This window comes from Spermophilus citellus (assembly GCF_964194105.1).
Source record: "Spermophilus citellus genome assembly, chromosome: 4".
Taxonomy (NCBI): Eukaryota; Metazoa; Chordata; class Mammalia; order Rodentia; family Sciuridae; genus Spermophilus; species Spermophilus citellus.
Window position 1 is genome coordinate 146572981 of NC_138185.1, and position 11101 is coordinate 146584081.

General features: G+C 34.2%; 1 pseudogene across 1 annotated transcript; it reads right to left on the reverse strand.

The window, feature by feature from the left end:
• Positions 1-6404: 6404 nt before the first annotated feature.
• On the reverse strand, positions 6405-7346 carry LOC308648233 (olfactory receptor 4K13-like; annotated as a pseudogene). The gene has a single exon. The product of its transcript is annotated as an olfactory receptor 4K13-like (transcript).
• Positions 7347-11101: the final 3755 nt, after the last annotated feature.

Here is an 11101-nt window from a genome sequence, read left to right on the forward strand (position 1 = left end):
GTACAGCCACCACCCGCCCCTGCAAGGGAGACTTTTCAACTATACAAGAGCAATATAAATATATAGGGGGAAAATTTCAAAAACACAACAGTTTCACCAAGCAGAAAGAAACGCTAGCAGTATGAAAAGACAAGGAAAGAAAGGACCACAAGCAATGCAGGTCAACTCAACTTTAGAAAAGGTAATAGCTGCAGCAGATGGAATGTCAGATAAAGAATTCAGGATATACATGCTTCAGATGATCTGGAGTCTCAAGGAAGACATTAGACAGCAAAATCAGACCATGAAAGATCACTTCGACAATGAATTACATAAACAAATCCAAGAAGCAAAAGATCAAATATACAGGGAGATAGAGGTTATAAAAAACAAACAAACAGAAAAACTAGAAATGCAGGAAGCAATAAACCAACTTAAAAACTCAATTGAGAATACTACCAGCAGAGTACAACACTTAGAAGATAGAACATCAGACAATGAAGACAAAGTATTTCAACTTGAAAAGAACATAGACAGTTCAGCAAGACTGTTAAGAAACCATGAGCAGAACATCCATGAAATATGGGATAATATAAAGAGACCAAACTTAAGAGTCATTGGGATACAGGAAGGTATAGAGGTCCAAACCAAAGGAATGAGCAATCTGTTCAATGAAATAATACGAGAAAACTTCCCAGACTTGAAGAATGAGACAGAATCCCAAATCCTGGAAGCCTACAGGACGCCGAATGTGCAAAATCATAAGAGATCCACACCTAGACACATTATAATGAAGATGCCCAACATACAGAATAAGGAGAGAATTTTAAAAGCTACAAGAGAAAGGAAGCAGATTACATTTAGGGGTAAACCAATCAGAATAACAGCTGATCTTTCAACACAGACTCTGAAAGCTAGAAGATCCTGAAATAACATATTTCAAACACTGAAAGAAAATGGGTTCCAACCAAGAATCGTGTATCCAGCTAAATTAAGCTTCAGGATGGAAGATGAAATTAAAACCTTCCACGATAAACAAAAGTTAAAAGAATTTGCAGCTAGAAAACCATCTCTTCAAAACATCCTCAGCAAAACATTACAGGAAGAGGAAATGGAAAATAACAATGAAAACCAACAGTGGGACGTAGGACAGTAAAGGGGGGGAAATAATCAAAGAGGAAAAAAAAAAACATGTTTAGTAACATAAATAAACAAATATGGCTGGAAGAACAACCCATATCTAAATGTTAGTGGCTTAAACTCACCAATTAAGAGACACAGGCTAGTAGAATGGATCACAAAACAAGACCCAACACTATGCTGCCTACAGGAGACGCATTTGATAGGAAAAGACATACATAGACTGAAGGTGAAAGGTTGGGAAAAATCATATCACTCATATGGACTTCGGAAACAAGCAGGAGTGTCCATACTCATATCAAATAAAATAGATTTCAAGCCAAAGTTAATCAAAAGGGATAAAGAGGGACACTACATACTGCTCAAGGGAACCATGCACCAACAAGACATGACAATCATAAATATATATGCCCCAAACAATGGTGCAGCTATGTTCATCAAGCAAACTCTTCTCAAGTTCAAGAGTCTAATAGACCACTATACAATAATCATGGGAGACTTCAACACACCTCTCTCACCACTGGACAGATCCCCCAAAAAAAAGTTGAATAAGGAAACTATAGAACTCAATAACACAATTAATAACCTAGACTTAATTGACATAAATAGAATATACCACCCAACAGCAAGCAGTTACACTTTTTTCTAAGCAGCACATGGATCCTTCTCAAAAAATAGATCATATATTATGTCACAGGGCAACTCTTAGACAATATAAAGGAGTAGAGATAATACCATGCATCTTATCTGATCATAATGGAATGAAACTGAAAATCAACGATAAAAGAAGGAAGGAAAAATCATGCATCACTTGGAGAACAAACAATAGGTTACTGAATGATCAATGGGTTATAGAAGACATCAAGGAGGAAATTAAAAAATTCTTAGAGATAAATGAAAACACAGACACAACATATCAGAATCTATGGGAATAATTGAAAGCAGTTCTAAGAGGAAAATTCATTTCTTGGAGATCATTCCTTAAAAAAGGAAAAAAAACAACAAATAAATTATCTCATACTTCATCTCAAAATCCTAGAAAAAGAAGAGCAAAACAACAGCAAAAGAAGTAGAAGGGAAGAAATAATTAAAATCAGAGCTGAAATTAATGAAATCAAAACAAAAGAAGCAATTGAAAAAATTGACAAAACTAAAACTTGGTTCTTTGAAAAAATAAATAAAATCAATAGACCCTTAGCCATGCTAATGAAGAGAAGAAGAGAGAGAACTCAAATTACTAGCATACGGGATGAAAAAGGCAATATCACAACAGACACTTCAGAAATACAGAAGATAATCAGAAATTATTTTGAATCCTTATACTCCAATAAAATAGAAGATAGTGAAGGCATCAATAAATTTCTTAAGTCATATGATCTGCCCAAATTGAGTCAGGAGGATATAGACAACCTAAACAGACCAATATCAATTGAGGAAATAGAAGAAACCATTAAAAGACTACCAACTAAGAAAAGCCCAGGACCGGATGGGTATACAGCAGAGTTTTACAAAAGCTTTAAAGAGGAACTAATACAAATACTTTTCAAGCTATTTCAGGAAATAGAAAAAGAGGGAAAACTTCCAAATTCATTTTATGAGGCCAACATCACTCTGATTCCTAAACCAGACGAAGACACTTCAAAGAAAGAAAACTACAGACCAATATCTCTAATGAACATAGATGCAAAAATCCTCCATAAAATTCTGGCGAATCAGATTCAAAAACATATAAAAAAAAATTGTGCAACATGATCAAGTAGGATTCATCCCTGGGATGCAAGGCTGGTTCAATATACGGAAATCAATAAATGTTATTCACCATATCAATAGACTTAAAAATAAGAACCATATGATCATCTCGATAGTTGCGGAGAAAGCATTCGACAAAGTACACCATCCCTTTATGTTCAAAACTCTAGAAAAACTAGGGATAACAGGAACGTACCTCAACACTTTAAAAGCAATCTACGCTAAGCCTCAGGCTAGCATCATTCTGAATGGAGAAAAATTGAAGGCATTCCCTCTAAAATCTGGAACAAGACAGGGATGCCCTCTCTCACCACTTCTGTTCAACATAGTTCTCGAAACACTGGCCAGAGCAATTAGACAGACGAAAGAAATTAAAGGCATAAAAATAGGAAAAGAAGAACTTAAATTATCACTATTTGCAGATGACATGATTCTATACCTAGCAGACCCAAAAGGGTCTACAAAGAAACTATTACAGCTAATAAATGAATTCAGCAAAGTGGCAGGATATAAAATCAACACGCATAAATCAAAGGCATTCCTGTATATCAGTGACAAATCCTCTGAAATGAAAATGAGGACAACCACTCTATTCAAAATATCCTCAAAAAAAAAAAATAAATAAAATACTTGGGAATCAACCTAACAAAAGAGGTGAAAGACTTGTACAATGAAAACTACAGATCCCTAAAGAGATAAATAGAAGATCTTAGAAGATGGAAAAATATACCCTGTTCATGGATAGGCAGAACTAACATCATCAAAATGGCGATATTACCCAAAGTTCTCTCTAGGTTTAATGCAATGCCAATCAAAATCCCAATGGCATTTCTTGTAGAAATAGATAAAGAAATCATGAAATTCATATAGAAAAATAAAAGACCCAGAATAGCAAAAACAATGCTAAGCAGGAAGTGTGAATCAGGCGGTATAGTGATACCAGACTTCAAACTATACTACAGAGCAATAGTAACAAAAACAGCATGGTACTGGTACCAAAACAGGCGGGTAGACCAATGGTACAGAATAGAGGACACAGAAACCAATCCACAAAACTACAACTATCTTATATTTGATAAAGGGGCTAAAAGCATGCAATGGAGGAAGGATAGTATCTTCAACAAATGGTGCTGGGAAAATTGGAAATCCATATGCAACAAAATGAAACTGAATCCCTTTCTCTCACCATGCACAAAAGTTAACTCAAAATGGATCAAGGAGCTTGATATCAAATCAGAGACATGGGGATTGATAGAAGAAAAAGTTGACTACGATCTACATACTGTGGGGTTGGGTTCCAAATTCCTCAATAGGACACCCATAGCACAAGATTTAATAACTAGAATCAACAAATGGGACTTACTCAAACTAAAAAGTTTTTTTCTCAGCAAAAGAAACAATAAGAGAGGTAAATAGGGAGCCTACATCCTGGGAACAAATTTTTACTCCTCACACTTCAGATAGAGCCCTAATATCCAGAGTATACAAAGAACTCAAAAAATTAGACAATAAGATAACAAATAACCCAATCAACAAATGGGCCAAGGACCTGAATAGACACTTCTCAGAGGAAGACATACAATCAATCAACAAGTACATGAAAAAATGCTCACCATCGCTAGCAGTCAGAGAAATGCAAATCAAAACCACCCTAAGATACCATCTCACTCCAGTAAGATTGGCAGCCATTCTGAAGTCACACAACAACAAGTGCTGGCAAGGATGTGGGGAAAAGCATACACTTGTTCATTGTTGGTGGGACTGCAAATTGGTGTGGCCAATTTGGAAAGCAGTATGGAGATTTCTTGGAAAGCTGGGAATGGAACCATTTGACCCAGCTATTCCCCTTCTCGGTCTATTCCCTAAAGACCTAAAAAGAGCATGCTACAGGGACACTGCTACATCGATGTTCATAGCAGCACAATTCACAATAGCAAGACTGTGGAACCAACCTAGATGCCCTTCAATAGACGAATGGATAAAAAATATGTGGCATTTATACACAATGGAGTATTACTCTGCATTAAAAAATGACAAAATCATAGAATTTGGAGGGAAATGGATGGCATTAGAGCAGATTATGCTAAGTGAAGCTAGTCAATCCCTAAAAAACGAATGCCAAATGTCTTCTTTGATATAATGAGAGTAACTAAGAACAGAGTAGGGACTAAGAGCATGAGAAGAAGATTAACATTAAACAGGGATGAGAGGTGGGAGGGAAAGGGAGAGAGAAGGGAAATTGCATGGAAATGGAAGGAGACCCTCAGGGTTATACAAAATTACATACAAGAGGAAGTGAGGGGTAAGGGAAAAATAATACAAGGGGGAGAAATGAATTACAGTAGAGGGGTAGAGAGAGAAGAGGGGAGGGGAGGGGGGATAGTAGAGGATAGGAAAGGCAGCAGAATACAACAGACACTAGTATGGCAATATGTAAATCAATGGAATTGTAACTGATGTGATTCTGCAATCTGTATATGGGGTAAAAATGGGAGTTCATAACCCACTTGAATCAAAGTGTGAAATATAATATATCAAGAACTATGTAATGTTTTGAACAACCAACAATAAAAATAAAAAAATTCCTGGTCTTATCCATCTCCTCTTCCAAGTTCACTATACTTAACACAGGTAACTCTGTGATATCATCTTCCACAGGGTAGGACCAGAAATATATCATTAACAGTTTATCTATTGCTTAGAAAACAATGTGGTACACAGTAAATATTTAAAACCAAAAAGTTTCAAAATTGAATTGAATTTTTTAAAAAGTTATGTTTTTTGGTAGAACATGAAAGGGTAAAAGAGACATCATTTTAAATTTTAATTGATTGGATATTCTTAGATAACTATTTGTGCAGTCAAGCAAATGTTTGAATTTTTTTTTAATTTTTTTGGTTAGGGCTTTTCTAAATTGCTGAAGCTGGCTTTGAACTTCTGATTTTCTGCCTTAGCCTCATGAGCCAATAGGATTACAGGTTTGTGCCTCAACAATGAGCAGCTATTTAAAGTATTAATTTCTAAATAAGTTCATATGTTTTATAAGAATGGATAGTTATTTGAACCAGAGAGTAAAAAAAATTCACTAATTTCAATGATGAACTTTACCAAATAACCTCCACAAAGTAAACACAGAGTGATAAAAATCTTTTAAACTTTACACAAGTTTAAAAAACATGATTTTAAAAACAGATGCCAAACACCAACTTCTGTGTTATATTAAAGTGTTCTAGTTTTACATATTAATACATTGAAATGTCATAAAATTTTAACATGGAGACATTATGTTTATATATTGCAAACATTTTAAGACAAGCAGGTACATGAAAAATATATTCATATCTAGGCATTACGTCTGTATTATGAACATTTCAATTTAAATCTTAAAGAAAATACCTTAAAAATTCCAGTAATTTGGAGCGAATGATATTAATAATATTTTATATTGTCATTTTAACTATTTGAACAAGTATACAATAATGAAAATACAAAAGTAGGAGAAGAAATACACAAAAATTAGAGATCACAAGCAATATTTACCTGTCCAGACAGAAAACTATGTTCTGACTGCACAATATGTTAATTGCTCCTTTAAGTTCCTGATTCCTCAGAGTATAAATAATTGGATTAAGAAAGGGGGTAATTAAAATGTAAAACACAGACAGAAACTTATCTACAGAATAACTGTTGAACGGAAAAGCATAGATGAAGATAGCAGGGCCAAAGAAGAGGATCACTACAGTGATGTGAGCAGAGAGTGTGGACACAGCCTTGGAGGAGGTGCTGGAGGAGCGCTGCCAGAGGGTGACGAACATGATGATGTAGGATATGACCAAGAGGATGAAGCAGACCAGGGACAGGAGCCCACTGTCCACAATCACCAGGAGCTCCAGGATATATGTGTCAGTGCAGGCCAGCTTGATGACCAGAGGGAGGTCACAGAAGATGCTGTCCACAACATTGGGACCACAGAAAGGTAAACCCACTGTGAAAACCATTTGACTTGTGGTATGAATGAATCCAACTGCCCATGACAGCACCAGAAACCCAATGAGCATCCTGCGGTTCATGATGATCTGGTAGTGCAAGGGCTTGCATATGGCCACATACCTGTCAATGGCCATAGCTATCAAGAGAGACATCTCACCACCCCCAAAGAAGTGAATAAAGTACATCTGGACCATGCATCTCCACAATGAGATGGTTTTGCATTTTCTGTGGAAGTCTGCAATCACTTTGGGAGTTGAAACAGAGGAAAGAGATAGGTCAAAAAATGAGAGATTTGCCAGAAGGAAGTACATGGGTTAGTGAAGACGGTTATCAAATATTACAGAGATTACAATGAGGAGGTTCCCCACTATAATAGCTACATAGACAAGTATGAAGATGGCAAGAAAAAGTAACTGAAGTTCTTGAGAAATGGAAAGTCCCAGCAGGATGAATTCAGAAATACTTGAATTTTTGTTTAGGATAGCCATTTATCAATTTTCATGAGTTTCTTTGATGTCATCTGGAAGGTGGAAAAAAACATAAAAAATGACAAGGACTAACAAGACACCAAGACTTATCTTTAATTAAACATCTTATTTGTTATTTAGGGAGTCAACCCTTTTGGTAAGGTGATTGCTTGGTAGGTGTTCCTTGGTATTTTGTAGTCTGAGATATTTCACAAGGCAGAAACTGAGTAGAAGCTATGGTGGATACCACTCCACATAGATCAAATTTGTCCTTTGGTTAATATGAGACAAAGTCAGTAGAACATGCTTAAAACTTGTCTGTTTTCATGTTCAGTTCCAGGTAGACTATGAATGAATGCTAAGTTTAGAATAATACAGGAGGCTTTTAAGAAGAATCAGGGAAATACATTTTTATACATGAAATCTTAAAATATTCCTTTTAACTTCCCCCTTTTAAATTTTTTATTATATTTTTAAAGTTTTCCTTTTTCCTGAATTCAAAAATAAAATTACAATTTTCATATAGATATGTTATCTATTTTACCTTCAAATAATGAGAAAACCATTGATTACTACTTTTAGTACTGCTAAATAAAGCTGAATTTTCCACCAGTATAGTTTTATAAGAAGAAAGAAATCGTACAAAAAAAAATTCTACAATATGCACTATGGTTCCATGAAGAGAACTAATAAGTTGCTATCCCCATATTGTTGATATAAAGAAAAACATTGATAGAGTTACAGTAAGTTGAGATCAGACCATATTTCTGTGAAAGATTAAGGTCTTAGACTGAAATACTGTGATTCTCAAAAGTATATTAGCTTATCCCACATATTCCCAGCTCTTTAGTTTGTGTATCCAGTAAAGTAAGTGTATGTTGTCTGTTCTTCTTATGCAATTGTTGTAAAATTGGGTTAAAGACCATTTGTATCTGATATCCCTGTTTAACACGTTTTTCCATGTCATGTTTGCATAGAAAAAACAAAATCATGTTCATTAAGACCAGGATGTAGTGAAGTTGACTCCTATAGTTCTGTTCAAATTTTCTCCCTCAAGGAAGTTAAAGAGTGAGACAAATCATTAAACTTTGCTAAGGTAAATCAAAAACAGAAATAAAGTATATGATGTGTTGTTTGACCCGTGTGATATCTATTGGTACTTGTCCTCTTTGTACCGAGTATTTGCACAATGATTTTAACTTTCTTTAGCTTTTAACATTTTCTGGCATGGATATAAGTAATAAAGATTGTGTTACTAACTGAGGAGGACTCAGCTAAGCTAAATGAATTTTAAAAAATATGAACACGTACATTTAAAAGACGAGGTCAATGAACAATCTATCAGTCCAATTAGTTCAGCGTATTCCTCTTTTGGCCCCTGGTTGCTCTGTTTCCCGAGTCTCATTCTTTTTGTTGCTCAGCTGTATACCTTTATTTTGTCAGGGTCTAGACACAAACCTAATGAAATATCATAAAAATCAAATCAAATGCATGTATGCTTTTATACATTTTTACCTTTAAAACACAGTTTAGATTTTTAGAGTATCATAATTTTAGCTACTAAAATGAACATTTAACCATTTATATTTTTCCATGATAGTTAATATCATGAGGCAAATGTTGTATCATTAAAAATGACCTGCATTCTAACCATTTCTTTAACCATGTTTGTGAAACCACCCTTTAAAGTAGCTTGAGAATTTCTAAAGTAATAGAATTTGAAAACAGAAAGCTTTCAATAGTTCTTTCTCACAGCTGAGAATTTTTACTCTGCTTTGTCCCTTATAGTAAGACAATTGTGTTCTTTGAATTATACCTTCTGCAGTTTTTTTTTATAATTAAGTATGCAAGAAAGTTAATTTGCAGGTGCAAATGAATCTGGCAATGATCAAGTTCTAGACATGATCTTTCATCATATTCTTGGCACCTTAATGGGTTTTTCAAAAATATATTTTTAGTTGTAGGTGGACAAAATATCTTAATTTTTAAATTTATTTTTTGTGTGTGTGTGCGCAGCTGAGGATCAAACTCAGTATCTCACACATGCTAGGCAAGTGCTCTATCACTGAGCTACAACCCCAGCCCATTAACAGGGTTTTAAATATTGGGCATTTTTAGATGGTTGTCATAGGAAAATTAAAGTTCCTTATATATTCTTCTCTATCATTTTGTTAATTTTTAAAAATCTGTGCATTGAAATTACACATAACATTGGGATTCGTTATACCATAGCAATACATATATACAACCCAGTTTAATAAATGTAATGATAGCATCAATACTTTATGTATGGTAACATATTATGATTTTTTTAAGCCATGGATCAGGAATTGTATATTTGTGGTTTTATTATTTATCTCTCTTGAAATGATGTCATCTCTAAAGACAACAAAGTTACTTCCTCTATATCATGTAATTATCCAAAGAATAAAATAATTCAATATAATCAGTATTGCTGAAAAGCCAAACATACATAGATCTCTCTTCTCATAAAGCAAGACTTATTTGGTCTGAATTGATAATTTCTCAATTCGCATATACATTGTTATGATGATTTTCATATTTTATCCTGATTTTAGCAAGATAAAATTCATTTCATTTGAATTTCCTCATTTCATCTCTTCTATAAGTCCTGATTTCAGCATTTTAATCTTTCTTATTTATGGACATATTTAACACTGCACATAGTGTGATAGATGTAGTAAGCAGGTTGAGTCACATAGATGAGGATTTTGTAACTTACCAGTTTGAAGTTGGACTTCAAAGGAGAATCATTATGAAATCCTGGATGCTCAATCTTCATCATCTTTATTTTCTACTCTGGACTTGCAAAAGGCAACAGTATATAAATGTATCCCTTGATAGAAGGTATGAAGGAGGGATCTCATTTGATTGCTATTAGATTCCTCAGAGAATGGCAGTAAGAAAGCAATGGGGATTGTTAAAATAGACCATTGGACATTACAGAAAATGAGACACCACTTCTCCATTATCAAATTGGTAATTCACTAAAGGCAAAAATCAATACTCAGGAGGTGTTGGAAAAGTATCAGTTGAGGCAAATAATAAGACTTTTGTATGGTGGCTATTATTTTCTTTTATTTTTTACAATAAGTATCAATAATTGTTACACTAATAAAAGATAAATGATTTATTCTAGATTATTTTCATTCTAAATTTTATCACAAGTGAATTTTTCACATTTAAACTAATCTTTCTAAAATTTATAAATAAATAACTTATAAATTAATAAGGTATCTTTTCATTACTGTAATTAATTGATTCCTCTTAAATTGTACAATGTTTCCTTTATAATTTATTTTTGTTGTTGTTTTTGGGGGGTTTTTTGTTGTTTTTTTTTATTGGTTGTTCAAAACATTACAAAGCTCATGACATATCATTTTTCATACATTTGATTCAAGTGAGTTATGAACTCCCATTTTTACCCCAAATACAAATTGCAGAATCACATCAGTTACACATTCACAATTTTTACATAATGCCATATTAGTGACTGTTGTATTCTGCTGCCTTTCCTATCCCCTACTATCCTCCCTCCCCTCCCCTCCCATCTTCCCTCTCTACCTCATCTGCTGTTGTTCAATTCTCTCCCTTGTCCCCCCCTTTCCCCTCACAACCTCTTATATGTAATTTTGTGTAACATTGAGGGTCTCCTACCATTTCCATATGCTTTCCCTTCTCTCTCCCTTTCTCTCCCCCATTCGTCTCTGTTTAATGTTAATCTTTTCCTCATGTTCTTACTCCCTGTTCTGTTC